General features: G+C 36.0%; 2 long non-coding RNA genes across 4 annotated transcripts; one reads left to right on the forward strand and one right to left on the reverse strand.

Moving 5' to 3' along the window:
* Window positions 1–474: 474 nt before the first annotated feature.
* Window positions 475–10,325, reverse strand: LOC144630140 (uncharacterized). 3 transcript variants are annotated; one of them, XR_013566461.1, is made up of 2 exons: window positions 10,182–10,299; window positions 475–872 (listed from the first exon to the last, which is right to left on the reverse strand). It is a non-coding gene; the product is annotated as an uncharacterized LOC144630140 (long non-coding RNA). The 3 variants fall into 3 exon arrangements; XR_013566460.1 differs by lacking the exon at window positions 10,182–10,299 and adding an exon at window positions 2,514–2,591 and having other exon boundaries at window positions 476–872; XR_013566462.1 differs by lacking the exon at window positions 475–872 and adding an exon at window positions 6,489–6,940 and having other exon boundaries at window positions 10,182–10,325.
* A 7,263-nt stretch (window positions 10,326–17,588) lies between these two features.
* LOC144630534 (uncharacterized) lies at window positions 17,589–19,573 on the forward strand. The gene is made up of 2 exons (XR_013566569.1): window positions 17,589–17,689; window positions 19,212–19,573. It is a non-coding gene; the product is annotated as an uncharacterized LOC144630534 (long non-coding RNA).
* Window positions 19,574–19,756: the final 183 nt, after the last annotated feature.

The raw sequence follows: 19,756 nt of genomic DNA on the forward strand, positions 1-19,756 counted from the left end.
TGAGTTAATAGCATTGCAACCGTCCCTAGTCACCTTATATTCAGGCCTGCCATGCAATTCATAAGCGTTTTAGTCAACATTTATCTTTTATTCAATTTCGTGATTCCTAATAGGTCAATTTACAGTTGTCTGCTAAGCGACCTGGCCTTTGAATGGTAGTGAGGCTGGGGTAACCTTGCATTGATACTAACTTTCCAGCTTTTCTCGTGTAAATGCAAACTAGTTAGCATCAGAACAACTTGATTTACACAACAAAAGCAGTGAGCTCTGTATCAAAACAAGGTCATCTCCAGCCTCGTTACTATTCAAAGGCCAGGACACTGAGCAGACAACTGTAAAATGGTCTATTGATTTCCCATCGAGAACCAAAACCAAAAGCATTCATAATTTATTAGCAAGAGCTACTTGCTTCATTTTCACCGACAGCCGGATGTGCGTGGCCACAAAGGATCCAAAATCAACGATATTGGCCTCCCAGAACAAAGAAACTATTTTTTAGCTCAAGATATGTTTATTCACCTCATCTAATAAATATTACAACTTGTTAAAATTTTCAATTTACAACATCGTTAACTTTAGTTACTGCGGGTGTCCATGGTTCATTATTTCTTTTGCTTGCGTCTTCGGCAAACCATTCAGTCTTCATCGAAACTGTGGCGGTCCGCTCGTTTCCACTAAAGGCTTTTCCCCTCGGATGAAATTCCGTGTTCCAATACTGCTTTTGAACTCTAACCTTTTCTCAAGGTTACTTTTTAATGGCTTGATTTCAACCTGATACCCTTTCACCAGACTTTCCTCTGGAGAAATTTCTGCTTCGTCCCCAGGTCTCGGGGGCCACTGAGGTACTTGCCCAGCGACTAGCAATGTTGTCCCTAAAGGGGCAATCTCAAAATATTAATTCTTTTTACCGAATTCCAGAGATTAACGTTCATTTTGTTGGGAGAGAACTTTGTGCTTTATCACGATAATATACCAAAGTTGACGATTTTCTTTATTCTCTTGTGTTGATATGGTAAGGAGAAATAAGACCTTGGTCACATTTGGGGAGTTTGAGTTACTCATATTAAACAGAACACGAGAGAGTTCAGTTTACAACGCCAAACCTGCCACGATATTTAAGTCGTTTTTCTGATGTACAAAATTTCTTTCAAATTGAAGGTACTCCGGCACAAAATAATAGTTTTCTAAGGCAGAAAAACCCCAAAGAAATATTTATAAACAGAAAATAAACAAGTATGGTTAAGACTGAAGAAAAATAAGGCAGATAAGCGACAAACTTGAGAAAATTGGCCAAATTATTTTTCAAGATGGGTCTTCCGTCATTTGACAGTAAGAAAAAAGTCGGAATGTCACCGAAATTTGGACATTTTGGCCAAGGATTAGAGTTCGTTGGTCCAAATATTGTTTCAAGCATGACAGGCGGGCAAATAGAACGAATCAAATTTTCGTTAACCTTGGCTGGGCATGGAAGTGAATTTTTGTGAAAAATATCTGCTACTCGGATATTGCATGATCATGCCTTGATAATAATTAACTTTAATTAGAAATGCAATACAAGCCCACAAGAATAATCCAGAGTATGTCTTACGTGTTTGCAGCAAACTCGGAACATGAGTCACACTAAGTTTATTTTAAAACTAGAATGAGATGGAAAGCCATAAATGGAAAGACTGGACAACGACTGAAATTAATACTTCAGTGACCCAAAAACGAGTCTCACAAACAACGAAAACACAGAATCTTCACAAAAAACCTCACCGCAAAAGAGCCTCTTTAGATAAAGATAATTCTGTTTTATTTTTAATGTTATTAGTTAACATAATCGTTATGACGTGGGTCATAATATTAAAGTTTCGTCACATTGAATTGAATTTTGTCATGTTGAAGTATTGGAGACAAATTAAACAGAATTGGCAATATGTGTGCTAGGAATTGAAACAAACTACATTTTCTTTCAGAATTTGAAATCTTTTGAATTATAAAGTGAGTGCGTTCTCACCCATACCTGTAAAGCCTTTTTAAGAGTTTCTTTCCTCGCCAATGGCGAATGCTTGGTTCAAGATTTTTATTTTTGCTTAGTATATTCAATGCAAAAAGTTGAATTTTATCAGAAATTTAATCTGTGCTTGAAACATCAACTTTTCTGTTCATAAAATGCACATTCATTGTTTAAATGTACTGATTACAGATATACCGGCTTTGATAAAGAAAATATTACTTATGTCATTTAACACGTCAACAGAAAATGACGCACAGATGCGAACAATTATGAACAGAATGGCGAACTGGTTTACGCAAGCTCAATACTGACGAAGTTTTAAACATAGATTGAATGGACGGCGGGCCAATATTCAGAAAATGAAAACAACTTTGTAATGACACGTCTTCTCGACTTGCTGACTGTCATAAACAAATCTCAAGAGAAATTAAAGGAAATAAAGAAAGAAAGAAATTCTAGCTGAAGGAAAACGCACCTAGATTCGAAACAGAAAATCTCTGAGGATAACCCTTACCTGCGAAACATATAAGAACTCCTAGCGAAATTGTGACCAGCATACTTGGACCCATAGTGATAACAGGCAAGCGTCGACTAACAATTGAAAGAAGGAGTGATGACTTTGTAGTTGGCTTAGATCAATTGTAGGATTATTTATAGCAAGTTGTTGTTTGCGTGGAGATCAAAATTTAATACACTTTAACTAGATACTCAAGCAGGAAATAGCCGACGCTTCCTTGATTAATTTGAAGTCGTTTTCACTATCGAGAAAGACGTATATTGCTAAAATACTTCCAAATTATATAGTGTCTTGCTTAAGGCAACGAAGAGAGTTTGTAATTGTTGAATTGCGAAGTTTACTTAACACTGGTCACGGTTTGGTATTTTTAACATTTCTTGATTTAGAAAAGAGATTTAGGCGTTTTGACAGTCTATTCTTTAAAAAGCAAACATCAAAGGCTAAACAATATTCTATCCATTTTGATACATCTTCACCTAAATATTGCGACTACCGGATTTTAAGGTAAATTGACGAAAATAAGAGCCTGTAATATACTTACTAAATAAAGCCATAAGTGCCGAACCCATATCTTATTTTGGAGAATATACAATAATTATTTTTACGGTTATATATATTTTTATTATGTACAACCGCAACAATCATAAGCAAAAATACCCTTTCCTTATTATGAGTGAATTAATTAAAACAGCAAGGAAGCTGAAGAGAGTGATAAAAAAATTGAAAGCTTAGAAAATGAGCCTTGACAACGAACGGCTGGTTAAGCAAAAAGGAGAAAAAAGATCAAAGTTTTGTTTTAAAACGAAAACCAACAAGTTCAATATTGCGGACTGTGGTGAAACAACTGAGGCAAGTCAATCGACTTCGTTATTCTTTTGCGACAACAATTCAATTACCCCATTAATCTCTAAAACTATTACACTATAAAATGACCGTTTTGGATTTAGCGTTGGTGGCAAAAATTAAGCTATTTTGACATTCTCACGGATAAAAAAAAACAACAAGATAATTTATATGCTATAAAAGATCTCAGATTTGGGTCTAAGTTGGTCAAAGTTGTGCGGTTGTTACCCTGCTATGACTACTTTTTTCTTTAAAATTGGCAATCCAAAATGCTTTAATCACGTACGATACAAAAGCGACATGCTAAAAAGATCCAATTTCCATTACATTAAATAACAAGATATAACATTCGGAACTTATAGATTTAACTTCTTAATTTGCCAGGCGTTATTTCCTATATTTACTCAAAGGGCGGTAGTATACTAGTCCTTATTGAACGGTGATGACGTATACCATGGTGGAAAAAATTAGTTCTTTCCCAAAGCTACACGTAGAAGCTATCACAGGAATTAACTCCGGGACTCTCCAGGCGTTTTTTCCCTTTTCTCTTTAAAAAGTTTTTTTTGTCAAACAATTCAAAACTCTTAAACATTAGCTCTCGCCACTGTCGTTTTTTCAATACTACTTGAATTAGAAACTCTCGTGCCATGCCCGAAGCAAGATGTGATTTAATTTGGAAGAACTCTAGCAACATACGTAGTTTTCCTTAGTGGAAACGACTGCAAATTGATGAAAAAGTTTCGGTTATTTTCTGGCTGACTATATGGTTAACGTTTATTAAATTTTGATGTCCATTTTACCGGAGCACGCAAACATAAGCCAGCTATAAATAACACTGTATTGGATCCATCCGACTTCACATGATCACAACACTCCTACTCATATAAGCCGCTTTGGTGATATCACTATGGGTTCATGCAGGTAACGATTATATCTTAGAGCTTTCTACTTGGTGGTAAGCCCTGACCAAACGGCAACCCAAGTAGACGCAAGTTGAAAACTTGCGTCTACTTGCGTCTCCGTTTGACCAGGACTTGCGCGCACTTGCGTTGACTTGCGTACACTTGCGTTGACTTGCGTTCACTATCAGATGGGCGTGATCAAATTTGCACTTAAGTAAACGCAATTTTTTTCGCCGTTTGGCCACCCATCGCAAGTCAACGCATTTTAATTCAAATACCGAATTGCACCTCGTAGCATTTTTTAAAATGACTTTTTGCAAACTTGCGTGCACTTGCGACTAAACTTGCGTGTCCGTTTGGCCACCCAACGCAAGTCTATACGCAAGATGAACTTGCGACTACTTGCGTCCACTTGCATTACCGTTTGGCCAGGGCCGCGTTCACCGTGTTCAAGCATATCAAGAATTTTCTAAGAAAATTTCCTCAGCAATCTGCGCCTTGAAGCGTGTAAGACCGTTCATTAACACACACTCAGCTGCAAAAATCCATCAAACTTAAACGAGCCTCGCTTCATGTACTGCAGCAACGTATGTCAATGTCAACTTCTGCCAAAATATGTATCTTCTTTCGTGATTTCATTAGGGAACTTTTTATGAATTCTCTGCAGATAGAAATCGCTTATTTTTAAGTCGCAGTTTGTTTCGCAGCAGTCAACACTGTTTTAGTATTGGACGCACTTGTTCACTAGTTCAGAAGCATTCCGATCAGTTTGTACGTCATTTTTACTGACGTGTATAATGGCATAAGAATACACAGGAATACCGAATTCTTGAACCTTCCAATAAATTGAACCACAAGTCCTTTCCCTTGGATTTGATTCACTCAGTAGAATAGAGCGGCTTTTCACTTGAGTGTCGAAAGTAAATTGCGTTTGCTTTGGTTTTGCATTACTACGCTCAGTGATTGGCTTAAAAATCTCGCGCCACTTTCTCAGCCAATCAGAAATTTATCGTGTTTAAATAAAGTGATTCATTCATTCATTCATTCATTCATTCATTCATTCATTCATTCATTCATTCATTCATTCATTCATTCATTCATTCATTCATTCATTCATTCATTCATTCATTCATTCATTCATTCATTCATTCATTCATTCATTCAACTAAAACCAAAACCAATCGTGACTCGCGCGCGCACGTTTTCCCGCGCTTCGTGCCGGCTACATGTATTTGCTTCGAGTTTTGATTGGTTCACTGGATTGTCTGTGTCCTTTGTGATTGGCCGGAGTAATTACTTTGGTTTTGGTTTTACGACACTCAATCGAAAACTGCTCTACTGCAATTTTACTCCCAATTTTTCAAACTACCGATTTCCCGAATCAATTTTCGTTTCCCTTGGATGTTCGAAAAATCGGGATTTCATTGTATAAGATTTCTTATTTCTAAAGACGGTACTGTTAGAATAAACTGCAACTGCGTGAGCGTGCCATTGAACAAAAAAATATTTTGGAAAGAAGGGTTAAAATCTCTGTAGCGTTTTCAGTTCACATATTAAGAAGAAAAATCCCGAAACATGTACTTCCAGTAGAGAAATCGTTTAGAACACTAAATCATAAACAGTTTAAAACTAGCCAAGATGCAATTAGACCTTTGAAATCTTATTTTCATAATTACTATTTGTTTTCAGTTTCATTTTTACCAAATTCTTCTCTAAAAGAGTGACTTTTGACCTGGGCTTAGCCAAATGCTACTTATAGTTGTACGCTTTTGTGGATTTCAGAAAAGACTTTCCATTGCGAAGCAGAAACAAAATCGCATCTAAGAGCTTCTCACTTTACCTACAAAATTTAACGGCGTATAAGAATTTAAGAACAGCGATTACCGACCACCCAGACACCAATCTCAAATATAAAATAGAAAGATTCAAAGCTAAGTGTGGGAGGCCAGTGGCCAAATTCGGCCCCTCATCGAACGAGAAAAAAAATCTGGGGTGACTGTGAGATGAGACTCGAACGAAATCTCTCCTCATTTCTAAAGTAGCGACTGGTTAGTGCGTTGGACTCTGGATCGAGCGGCTCTCTGGGTTCGAGCACTGGCGGGCGCCGTTGTGCTATGTTCTTTAATTTTTCGTATTCTTGGGCAATACACATTATTTTCTCTACAGCGCCGTTCAGGTGTATAATTAGGCACCAGCGAATTTAATTCTGGTGGGTAACCCTGTGATGGACAAGTATTCAACGCAAAGCATAGCTCAGTTTATTAACACATATAATAAAATATTACAACATTGCTAGTTTTTGATTCACTGGTTTCGAAATATAAGCAATTGTCCACATCTTTTATTTTTAATTCTAATTTTCTTTTATTGTACAAATTTAAGTTTTTGCTTTCAAGTTTAACAAACAGCTTAGTAGTCTTCATCAAACCTCTGGCGGTTCACTCGTTTCCACACCTTTCCCCCCCTGATAAAATCCCGTGCTTCAAGGCCACTCCGGATCGCTGATCTTTTGCCAGGGGGATTTTGTTTTTGGAGGCCCGTATCCAGATCTCCAATTATGCAAATCATAATACTGTTGATCTAGACCTTCTACGCTTCCAGAGGAATTTGGATCGTCCTGTTCTGATGGGTCTGTAGGGTTAGGTGGCAAATTCTCTTGACCAGTTGCTAAAGTTGATCCTAAGTGGAGCAAACACAAACTATGACCATGAAAACTCGAATGCATAAGGTTTTTTTCTATATTTCTATGTCAAGTATGCATGACGATTCTTCCATTTCTAATAATTATGGGGCTCCGCTATGGGGCTCCGGCTTCGGGCTGGGGAGCTCCGCTATTAATTCTCTTCCTGGAATTTAAAGTGCATATGAAGTAAAAAATAATTGCCGCTTATTTTGAAGGCTTTTTGAAATAAAGAAGAATGGCGTTTTCCGTTTTGAAATATCTTTCTTAGTTTTAGAGATATTAACGTTTTTGTATTATGCAAATAAGGAAAGTGATGACGTCACAAATCGTTCCACAAAAAGATAAAATAATGAATCAAGAGTTTCTCAAGAAATATTAGAGCGATGTTCTCCAAACTTGGCACCATAAATGTACAGTACACAAGACACAAGATGCCACCCGTTGGGCCGTCGCCATGGCAACGGTTTTGTCACAAGACCTGTTTCAATTAAAACTTACATTTCCCAGTTTTTGCTTAACCAAAGACTTTCCACTCCCAAGAAGCAATGAGAAGTGTTAAGGTGATATGGGCACCATGTGTGTTCCAAGCAGGACCCTCTCTCACACTTTGAAGGGTTACAAATGGAGATATTTGGTTTATAGCAGAAAGAGCCTGGATCCAAAAGCGTTGCCATGGCAACGTCATAATATAAGTCTTGTGTGAGGTACATCTGTGGTGCCAAGTTTGAAGAACACTGCTCTTATATTTCTAGAGAAACTCTTGATCCAGTGTTTTATTTTTTGGGGGAACAATTTGTGACGTCATCACTTTCCTCATTTGCATAATACAAAAACGTTAATATCTCAAAAACTAAAAAAGATATTTCAAAACGGAAAACGCCATTCTTCTTAATTTTGAAAAGCCTTCAATATAAGCAGCAATTATTTTTTACTTCATATGCACTTTAAGGGTTTCCCCAACAAAAAAATAACGTGGTCCCCCTCTCCCATCCGGTTCGTGTCGAAGAACAAGAGTTCGTGATGAGTGGCCCTGTGTTTTCTCGGTTCCATTTTAAGAAGTAATCAGGAGAGATTAAATTGAAAAAATGTATTGATTTATTTTCAATTTATTGAAAAACGAAATAGGCACTTAGCAGATATTTTTAGCTCATGGATCAAAATATTATGTCAAACGTGAAAGCAGGGAAATGAAACGAAACAAGGTTTATTGAAAACATCCCTTAGCGGCGAACGAAGTAACTAATAATATTCTTATTAACCTTGGCTAGGCATGGAAATGAATAATGGCTGTGAAAAATAAATGCCAAGTGGTCCACAACAAAGTCGGAGATTGAATGGCCATGGTGGGATAATGATTAACTTTATTTATGAAACAAAAAGGCCCCATGCTAGTGAATAATGCACCGTTTGTCTCACGTTTTGAACCCAAATGCGGGTTGTAAAAGTTAATTTAGGAGCTTTGCAAAGTTATAGGTCAGAGCAGAAAAACGCCAATAATTGATGACTTAAATATACGTTCCTTTTATGCAAGATAACTTGCAGGACAACAAGTTTTTATATTAAGAAAAAGGCTTATGATTACCACAATTCTCATTATGACATACAGTGTATGCCATGAATACAAATATTGCCATAAATTTTCAAAATATTGGACAAACAAAGCAACATGTTCAGTGCATTAGGAACGGCCAAGTACAGATTAAAAGAAATATTTTGAAAGTTGTAATAACAAACGCATCATCTCGATTCCTTGTATATTGAATTATGCAGTACTAATTCCATGCAGAAGTATCTTTATGCAAGAAAAACTTGATTGTATCAATACATACAGTATTTACTAGGGGGTAAAAATATTTAATAAAAATTCATATTGGAAGTCATCGTATGATTATCAACATGACCTTCATTGTTTTTCTTCTACACTCTCTTTAGCTTTATTTCGTTTTAAGGTGAATTTCTCTTTTGAAGTAGATTCTTCTTTCTTTTTCCTGTTGTTACTGCATTTCAACCATGTCTTTTCAAGCTTCACTGAAACTCATGAAGTTACAATCTGCTTGAAATGCTTTTACAAACACGGTCGAATCGAGCAAAAGTTACTGTTGTCATCGCTTATACCGAAGTGCCTTAAACCAAGCTCCTTTACAGCAATGGGGTAAATGGGGGAATAAGAAATGCTAAAAGGTGTAAAATGCAAAAAGAAATGCTGTTTACCGTTTCGTTGTTAACAGTGACCAGTCTTAAAAAGATTGAACGACCTTGCATAGCGTAATGATACCACATGAGAGAACAGTTTGATAGTTTTCATTTCAATGGTTACACATTAGGGTTCCGTCCAAAGACTCAAATTTAGAATCACCATGTACAGCGTAATAAATCACACGATCATTATCACATGAAAGCACTGCTCAGTAGTTTAGGGCATTTGGATGGTCACACACTAGGGATTAATTCACAAAATTCAAATATAGAACAGCATTAATTCATTAAAACTAGCTGTAAAGGTGAAAGGATTTACGAGTGACTAAACGATAGCAAAAAAGTGACATTTTCACGACTTAACAACCGATATTTTCTGTTTATTTAATACCGTGACATTATCAAGCGAAAGGTGAAGACCAAGTGATTCTATTTTGGTTTTCTCTTGATGTAACACTAAAGGAAGGAAATGTATAGCAGTAATTGGGGAGAGTTCACTTTTGTACTAGGATTAGGAAGACTTGATAACCAAGACAGATCAAAAAGTTTTTTTTTGATATCTTCTGAATAGAGTTCACTGTTTAGTCTGATTTGTTCCTCACAAATGGCGTATGATTGTTCAGGATCACATTTTCACTTATTATGACAAAGAACACGTTGCAACCTGTCCAAATTGAGATCTGCACGTATCAACTTTTGTTTTCATACTATATATCTATATTTCCTAAATGGTACATGCATCTTCCATTATATTACAGCTATACCGACGTTCAGTTACAGAATCGTATAGTAAACATCGTACCATTAAAACGGCAAAACAGTTGACACCTAAATGATCAAATAATGTGTCCGATACTGTCGAGAAGGATTTGAATACTGCTTACTGCAACTTCCACCAAACAAAACACCAAGTTGAAATATTACTTGCCAAAGAAAGACAACTACAGTGTCCTAGAGAAACTATGAAATGAGATAGAAATCCTAGCAGAAGAGTAGAATGATCATGGTTCGAAACAGAAAATCTATAAGAAATGGTCCTACCTGTTATACATATAAGAACTCCTAGCGAAAGTGTGACCAGCGTATTCGGACCCATAATGATACCAGACGAGCGACGGCTTATGAGTAGGAGTGAAGGCTGTGTAGCTCAGTGGATCCAGTAACGTGGTATTTATAGCAGGTTGATGTTTGCGTGGTCCGAGAAAATGGACAAAAAGATTTTCATAAACGTAAACCAAACAGTACTCAGGCAGGAAATAGACGAAACTTTCTAATTAATTTCAAGTCTTTTTCACTATAGAGGACGAAGTAATCGCTAGAGTACTTTCAAACAGCGTCTCGCTTAAGGCAATGCAGAGAGTTTCAAATTCTACTATTATAAAATTTCAGTGAATGAATATTTGTTAGTGAAAACGCCTAAGAAGAAGTAAAGGAAAATTTTGGAAGGTTTGTTCCTAAAGTAAGACATGACTAAGGGAAAAAAAAATTATACCAATGATTTTGATAAAAATAGTATTACATCACCAAACACGTTCAAAGTATTCATTTGGCGTCTAAATCAAGCGAAAAAATCGGCCAAAAGCCAATTGAAATTACGATAACTACCGCCTTTTGACTAAATATAGGAAATAAAGCCTGGCAAATTATGAAATTAAAGCTGCTGAATGCAAGTTCATTTTTAATGGACCTTAATGGTCAGTGGATTACTGATAACACAATATGTAGAATCATTATTTAATCCGTGTATTCTGTTGTGTTTTTGAAAGGAAGATGAAAAATCACTGGAGGCGAATCTTTCACAACACAATACGCTTTCAAAAAAGTTAATGGAAATTGATTCTTTTTTTAGCATTTTGACAAACTACCGTAGTCCATTAGAGCACTTTGGATTGTGAATTTTTTGGGGAAAAAATAGTCATGACTAGCCTATAACTGTACGACATTGATTAAAGTGTAAGGCATGGCCATGCTACAAAGCACGCTGCAAGTTATGAATCAGATATCATCTTATTTCCTAGTATGTTTGGTTTTTTATGCGCGAGAGTATCTATGTTATTATATGTATACACCACAAGTCTAAATCTAAATATCCTTCCTACATTATCAAGAAATTTAATAACGGCAAGCGATCGCGAGAAATGACAGATAAAAATGGAAAGCCGAGAAAGCAAGGGGAGAGCACGAAGAGTCTTTTGAACGATAATCAAGGTGTTATTCAAATTGTACTCAAAGAAGGCTAGATGATCTAGGTCAATCTACTCAGTTATTATTTTACCATAAAAGAATTCAATTAATTCAATATAGTCTTCGAATATTAATGAGTAACAAAATCATGAAAAAAATTTAATTTGTTTGATTTGCTGTTTGATGGTGTAAACAATGTCTATATCCTGGCCTTTTTATTTAAATTTATAACAATAAAACGTTCATTATTTTCGTTTCTCAACAAAAAATATTCGTACGTGACCCGGTATTGGAAAAGGGTGACAAGAAATAGACTTCATAAAATTCTGGTGCTTTAAAAACGTCAAATCGCTAACTTAAAATCAACAGCATGCGCGTGATTTGTTAGACAGACAGTCCAAATCACGGCCACGATGTCTTGTAACGCCACAGACGTCCCACGGTCAAGCTATGAGCCGTTATAATCATATAAGAGTTCGCATTGGAACATTTACAATATATTTCAGGAAGGCAGGAATCTAATTTTCAATAAAATACCCTGTTTACTTCCACTGTGTATTGTCTGTACTCTTACATTACTGACCCGAGGCGATTTCAGAAAGTTATCGCCCTCTATTTCTACCTCAGATTTGTGAAAACGGTCGCCTGGTATCGGTTGAAGGGGATTTTAGACTGGGTTACAACTGAAATGAACTAGAACAACTGTAATTGGATTCGCTTTAACATTTTAAGCTGGAATTATTCGCCTCTCTAATCAGGTTTTTCGAGTAAGAGTGTGAAGCCTTGTTTCTTTCTTTGGGGTGCAAAAACTTACAGAGCTATAACTCGCTAAAATCGCCTGGAATCAGCAACGCAAGTAAACAAACACCAAGTAGTAAACAGTGGAAATAAAGTAAGGCATTTTTTTATTAGTTTTCTAGTATTCCTCTTTCCTAAAACATATTGTAAATGTTCCCATAGAAGCTCTCATATTTTTGTCATGCAATACATGTATGATCTAAGCAGTTCTCACAGCATGAGCTTGAGTCACCTGAGGACCTGAGTCACCAGCTGATTTTTTTGGAAAACTCCAACTTGACAAAAAAGTGTGCAAAATTGCTAATATGCAAAATTAACTCCACAAACAAAAGAATACAGGTAGTCAAGACTCTTTTTAGTTTGTTTCGTCTATCCTAAACAGAGCTTTTAGGATTTTCGTCAGCAGTGAATTAGTGAACCATTTTTAGCCCATACAGCTACTATTATAAATGGAAAAAATAATTTCACATTCCTAATTTCCGGGTCACTTGAATTAGAGAAAACAATTGATTTGATGGCTCCTAAAACCGTGCAGTGATTTTTTTTCTTGTCTTAAAATGTAATTAACTAGGAAACGTAGGAATTCTAGATCTCAATCTTCTCGACGAAATTCATTTTCATTACTGATAATCACTCGCTGCAATAAGTACCCCTCCAGGGTCTGTTGCGAACGCGCTTGCCCGAAGTTACAAAAAAGGGTCCGCAACGCGTACACGTGGAAGCTTACATTAAACGCAAGCTGATTGTCCTCTGATTTTAAATAAATCAATGAGCCCATTGTTTCCCAGTACCTATAATCCATTTTTCTTTCTGAGTCAACTATATGACAATAAATAAAACATGACAAAATTATAATTAAGACGGACTCCAACAGGAAATCGAGCAATATTAATTTTAGTTGGATAAAAATCTCTGACCAGAATAATTTAAATCCTATTGTGTTATTTTCACACTTTTTAAAGCTAAAGATGTAAGTAATTATCTGTGATAACACCAACAACAATTTCTTATCAGAGCCCGAGAAAATTAATTTCAAAGTTTACAAGAATCATGTAAACTATAGGAAAAATCTCACGTGTAGCTATTTTGTCAGTGGAATTCAATGGAACTTCGAAATTTGTTTTTGATGTTTAGTGTTGTAAGAAATGAATTCTTTCAATAAGATATTTGAAATAGTAACACAGAAGTTTGCAATAAGATGTAAATAATTTTGGTATATAATTTTTTCCAATTAATACTCGAAGTCTGGGAATTCCGTTGATAAATTACAAAAGGTGTATTTAATAAGCTTTTTTGCTTTCATATTAATAATATATTGCAATGTAATATCAACACTGAGGTTAACATATTGAATTGTTGGAAAGAAATTAAAGAAATGAAACAGTCAGATTGCCTTTAACACAATCCATATACGATTTATTACATGTGATAACATGTGGGCAGTGGAATTAAACCTCACTTTTTGCTATTTCCCCAGACCACGCAAACATCGACCGGTTATAAAAAAACACTGTATCAGATCCATCTACCATCCATCTGATTTATCACTCTTACTCATAAGAGTTAAGCCGACGCTCGTCTGATGTTAGTTTGGGTCCGAAAATGCTAATCGAATTTCATTTTTCTTATCATGAATTCAGGTAAGGACTAAAGCGTTGTCTTCAGGAGCAATTGTTTATGTGACAACTTTTATGTGAAAAATTTTATTCGCTCGTGTAGACGAGGAAAATTGGCCAATTTTTATGTGACAAATATATTTGCTAAGAAGCTGGCGTGTTAGCTTTTATGTGACAAATAAAAGTTGTCACATACAAACATACGTAAAAAATTCTCCTGTAGACGACTGGTCACATAAAATGTGGCAAATATTGCGACAGCATTGGTGGTCCCCAATCTCCCACTGGGCACTGTGCACGCCTTGTTTCTGCGTATCTCTGCTGTCCAAAGTCGTTACTGGCGCACAAATTAAGAGTAAACTTCGAACTGATGACAAATAAGTGTTGTGCCATTTACACGGTCAAATTGGTCGTGTAGACGACGCTTATATTTCAGAGCTTTTCACTTGCTGTTTTTTCTGCAAAGATTGCTATTTCTTTTACAATTTCTATTTATATATTTTTCCAAACTTACCTAACCGTAACCCTAACCTTTTAGATGGTACAGGTAGAAATCGTTTATTGTCGGTGTTTTGTTCACAAAATTCAGTTTCAATCCAAATCAGAATATTGGATAAACCAGATCATTATTTTACCAAAAAGCTTAAATTTGTTCGTCAGTTTCTATTGCCGTGTTCCCTGACATAAGCTACAATATACAGGAATGAAGGGTTTTTTTCAGACTTTTTCCTTGCTTAAATTAGTGGGCTTACTTTGAGGATCGTGTCATTGCCTGTTTCTCTTTACCGGGCAGAATTATTTCATTCATTATGTCAATTAAGTAACCCAAGGGCACTTTGCGTATTTCTGATTACCTTTTTGAAAAAGGCTTTTCTTTTTTGATTCTGGCCGGATCAAGCCTTCCCCCGAAGGTCAAAACAATGTGACATCCCCTCGAGGCAAATCAGTATTCAGCCGTTGACGTCACTGGCATTCGTTTGTGTACGCGTTACTAGGAAACGTAATAAGGAGCAACATAATCTGTTTTAGAGTCTTTGCCTCCATTCTGATTGTGAAAGTATAAATAATCCACAAGCATAGTACTTTCTCGGTGGCTAACCCCTTCAGGTCTGTTCCCATTGCCCACCAGTTATATGCACAGTCCTATGTGACCTGAATCATGTTGAAGGCTATTAGCTAATCTTTTTTATTTCTTTGATTTTTTTCCAAACATCTGTAGCACACGCTAATTCGAGCACCGATGTGTCACCAAAACCTGTTTTTTTTTTTATCTAAAAGGCCGTGTTAAAAAAGTTTTTACTTAAGGAAACTCTTTGGTAGGCCAAAGGAAATTTAAGCGTCTAGTTTGAAGAATAGTAACTCTTCTTAGTGATAGATCAACATTTTTTTTAATACTACTGTACATTGTGAAAATCAATTCTTACTTGTAGGCTATAGCCTGGTTTTCACTAGCGAGCCGCGTAAGCACAAGCGCAAGGGTAACAGCTCTTATTTCACCGTGAAAACGACTTCGACTCAAGCAAAAGCACAAGCGCATTTCAATTTGATGCTTGTGCTTGAGCTTGCCGCAAGCACAAACTGACAAGGATCAAAATTTGTCCTTTTTGCGTGATTGCGCTTGTGCTTGCGTCGCTAGTGAAAACCAGGCTTATATGTCTAGTTGGTAAAGTTCAAGACCTGTTTAATACAACAATGTGGTGTTTTGCTTCACTCGGCCGTTGACCACCAAGGGTGGCCATCTTCGCCAGTTAGAGCCGACCAAATAAATCATTTAAAAGGTATGTCTTCTCGTAATTACAGGGAACGTGTTGTCTATCAATTTATTAGTATCGCGTTTATTTTTATTTGGGAAGCACGTTCGCAACAGACCCTGAAGGGATACTAATTACAGTAAACCGTGATAAAGAAAACGGATTTCTCCGATAAGATTGCCAGAATCGTCACATTTGCCAGTTAATGACACATTTTACGACAAAAATGAAAAGAAAGTGACAATTTTTTAAAAAGCCATCAAATTAATCGTTTTTTTTTAAATTCAAAATGTCAACTTATTTCTCCATTGAGAAAAGTAACCACGTGGCCTAAAAAAATTTCACTAATTGTCAAAATTCATAAAAGCTCTGTTTGGGGTAGACGAAACATGGAGAGTGGTTCTTGACTACCTTATTGTTACTTATTTTCGCGGGCACTTATTTTCGCGAAATGGAGGCTTTTGGGGTTATTTTTTTGCCAAAAAAATAAATTTTAAATAATTAAATTTTTTTTAAAAAAAAAAAAAAAAAAAAAAAATAGTGAAAAAAAATAACTACGGGTTTTTGTTTGTGGAATTAATTTTGCATATAGGAAGTTTTGCACATTTTTTTTGTTAAACCAGCCGCCTAAAAGACGGTGGGTAACGAGATATCGTGAAATTGAACTGTTCGTCCTTGACTCAAAATCAAGAGCATGCTATAGATTTTAAGGTAGCGATGTGTTGAAGTTTATTTTTTGTTATCTTCATTTCAATACCGGGTCAAGATATGTTTCATTGACAAAAGAAGACCTTGGACATTTTATTGCTGAAATTTCAAATAAAAAGGCCGGGGCAAAGACGTTTTCTATTACACCAACCCAAAATCCAAAAAAGGTCATTTTTAACATTAATATTGTTAGAATATAGTAATATAATTGAATTCTTTTATGGTAAAATGAGTAGATTGGCATTGATCATCTTGCTTTCTTTGAACACAATTCAAATAACTTGTCAGTTTTCGTTTCAAAACAAAACTTTGCTTGTTGTTTGCTCTTAATCGTTTTCTTTCCATTTTTGTCATTCAGTTCTCGTTTGCCGTTATTAAATTTCTTGATAATAAAAAAAAGAAGGATATTTGTGGCGGCTACATATAATAACATTGATACTTTCAGGCAATAAAAAGTCAAACACTATGAAATAACATATCTGATTCATAACCTGTAGCATGCTTTAAAGCATGGCCTTGCCTTGCCTTACACTTAATTACTGTCGTGCAGTTATAACTTACTAACGACTAAAGTTTTGTTTCTAAAATGTACAATCCAAAATGCTCTAATGGACCACGATCGTTTGGCGAAATACTGAAAAGACTCAATTTCCATTATTTTATTTCTTTGACGCATATTGTACTGTGAAATCGTTGCCTCCGGTGTTTCAGGTTATTATCATGATTATAATGATGCTACATTGTTTCGTTTGTAATCTACTGACCATTAAAGTCCATTAAAATGACTACATTCAATGGCTCTTCTTTCGCAATTTGCCAGGCTTTATTTCCTATATTTACTCAAAAGGCGGTAGTTATTGTAATTTCAATTGGCTTTGGGCTGATTTTTCGCTTGATTTAAATGCGAAATGTATGCCTTAAACGAGTTTGATGATGTAATACCGTTTTGTTTTTCACATTCGGTAGAACAAATGAACCTTTTTTTACTAGTCAATTATATATTATTACACGACTTAGGATTTTCCTCTCGTCTTCTTTGATTCTTCTTTAGGCTTGTTAACCAAAAACATAAATAAATAAATAAATAAATAAATAAATAAATAAATAAATAAATAAAAAAACCCCCCAAAAGTCAGCTCTGTTCGCTGACCTTTCACAATTATACTAGATTTGGGAAACTCCGTGTGTTGCCTAAGGCAAGTACTCTAGAGGTCTCTAGAGATATCTATGTTCTCCTTAAAGAAAAAGTGACTTGAAATTAATTAGAAGTTTCAGTCTATTTCCTGCCTGAGTACTGTTTGGTTTACGATTATGAAATTCTTTTTGTCCATTTCCCGGACCACGCAAACAAAAGCAAGCTATAAATAATGCCATACTGGATCCAATCAAGTATACAGTCATCACCCCTGCTCATTATCCGACGCTTCTAATATCACGATGGGTCCGAGTATGTTGATTACTGTTTCGTTGGGAATTCTTCTTTGTATGGCAGGTAATGATCATATATCAGAGCTTTTCTCTATTAAATCTTGATAAGTCTTCCTTCCGTTGGGATTTCTATCTTCTTTCATAAAATCTCTAGGGATTCATGTGCTTAGCTGGTAAGATCCCTGTCTTGGAGGCTTTTCTTCTAAATTTTAATTTGGCCGACCTTTAACCTGCTGTCAAGCTTCGTACAGCAGGTTGCAGTATACAACATTCAAATCCATCTCTTTAATAGACACACTAGTACACCAATTAATTAGACAGGTTCAACATGCGCGTGATTTTCTGCTGATAAATAAAGTGACATACATGTAAGTTGCGATGTTCAAAATTTTCTTACTAAACGTTGTATAGGTGAAACATAGGTTGTAACATATCTGGAAGAGATAAGTGAGATATCAATATATATTTCACATGAAAACAAAAAGGATATGTTTTAGCGCTGATCTCGTTTCTGACAGGAGGAAACGCTTTCTATCGACAAAGTACCGCAATATGTCGGATATATATTATCGTTAAGGATTTTGGATTGTTCATAACTGGAGGGAGATTATTTCAGAGGGGGGTTAGTATACTGTGTGGCAAAAAACCGTTTGGAAATGAGGTGACAGAAAAAGGACTTCAAAAGGTGCTGATACATGATATATTTGTAAGAAAGCCACTCGGACTGCACTCTACTTGGAAAGTTATTGGCCGTTTTCACACCAGAGACGGACAAATCGTCTTAGTGTGAAAACGGTGACGGACACGATTTTGGACGTACAAGTCGTCTGAATTTGTTCGTCGATTTGGCCGTCTAGAAAAACAATTTTTCGAGGACGACTTGGTCGTCTATACGGATAAGTCGTCTAAAAGCCATCTTAAATTCACACTAGACGAACAAATCGTCAGACGACTTGTTCGTCTAGACGATTCGTCCGTCTTCTAGTGTGAAAACGGCCATTCATTGTTTTTTTCTATTTGAAGTGTGATTTCCTGTGAAGGCGTTAGTAAATTAAAATAGAAAAGTTTGATTTGGAAGGATTTTCTACCCAGGGAAGGAAACGGGTAGGGGTGGGGAGTGGCGCTTTTAACCAGACATATTTCGTTTCCAGACATATTGGCCTATAACCTGGAGGTGAGGGGGAGGGGACGAAAGCATTTAACCGGATTTACATCATCACAATTCAAAAAACCTAAATTGTTAATCGCACAAAGCTTTTATTTTCACATAATATTCTAGACATAAAGAACGTAACTCCCTATGGAAATTTTGATATTGATTCAGTCCTTGGTTTAGGAGATGAAGCATTTTGACTTCACTTCAGGGCTTCAGGGCTTCTTCACTGTTGAAAAATGGATATTTTTATCGTAGTTTTCAATTTTCAGACGTAATAATAACTTAGAAGTGAGAACCAAGTGAAATGGAAGAATGTACTTAACTGATTGTCCAATTTAATTTTAAGGCCGTCATATTTGTGATATTTAAAACCCTTAGTTGATGGGAAGGTTGTAAGAAGAGGAATAATATTTCTGTATGTTCTGTTTAGGAACAACCTTAGTAAATAGTCAAAGAGATGAGCCCTGGTGGCACAAAAGACCCGGCGGACACAACGGGAGAGATGGACCTCCTCCTGGCAAAAGATCAGCGATCCGAAGTAGCCTTGGAGTACGGGATTTTATCCGGGGGGAAAAGGTGTGGAAACGAGTGAACCGCCAGAGGTTCGATGAAGACTACTGAGCGATTTGTCAAACTTTCAAGCAAGAACATAAATTCATGGACACACGTTTGATTTACGATTGAAAGATGTTGACATTTGCAGCTTTCAGGAAAGCAGTGAAACTAATGCTACCTCTGTTGTAATATGTTATTAAATGAGGTGAATAAACAGAGCTATGCCATGCTGTAAAATGCTGTCTTTACTAACGACTCTATTAAGACAATAGGCAAATAACAATACAGTTCACATACATAACATTAAAGGGACTGTGTCGCGATTTTAGCCAAATTTAGGCATTGGAAATGAGCATCAAATTCGGCAAAATATAAAAATACATTCCTAAAACGGTGAAGGAACATTTCAATAACACAGCA

This window comes from Oculina patagonica, chromosome 11, assembly GCF_052425735.1.
Source record: "Oculina patagonica isolate OP01 chromosome 11, crgOcupat, whole genome shotgun sequence".
Lineage (NCBI taxonomy): Eukaryota > Metazoa > Cnidaria > Anthozoa > Scleractinia > Oculinidae > Oculina > Oculina patagonica.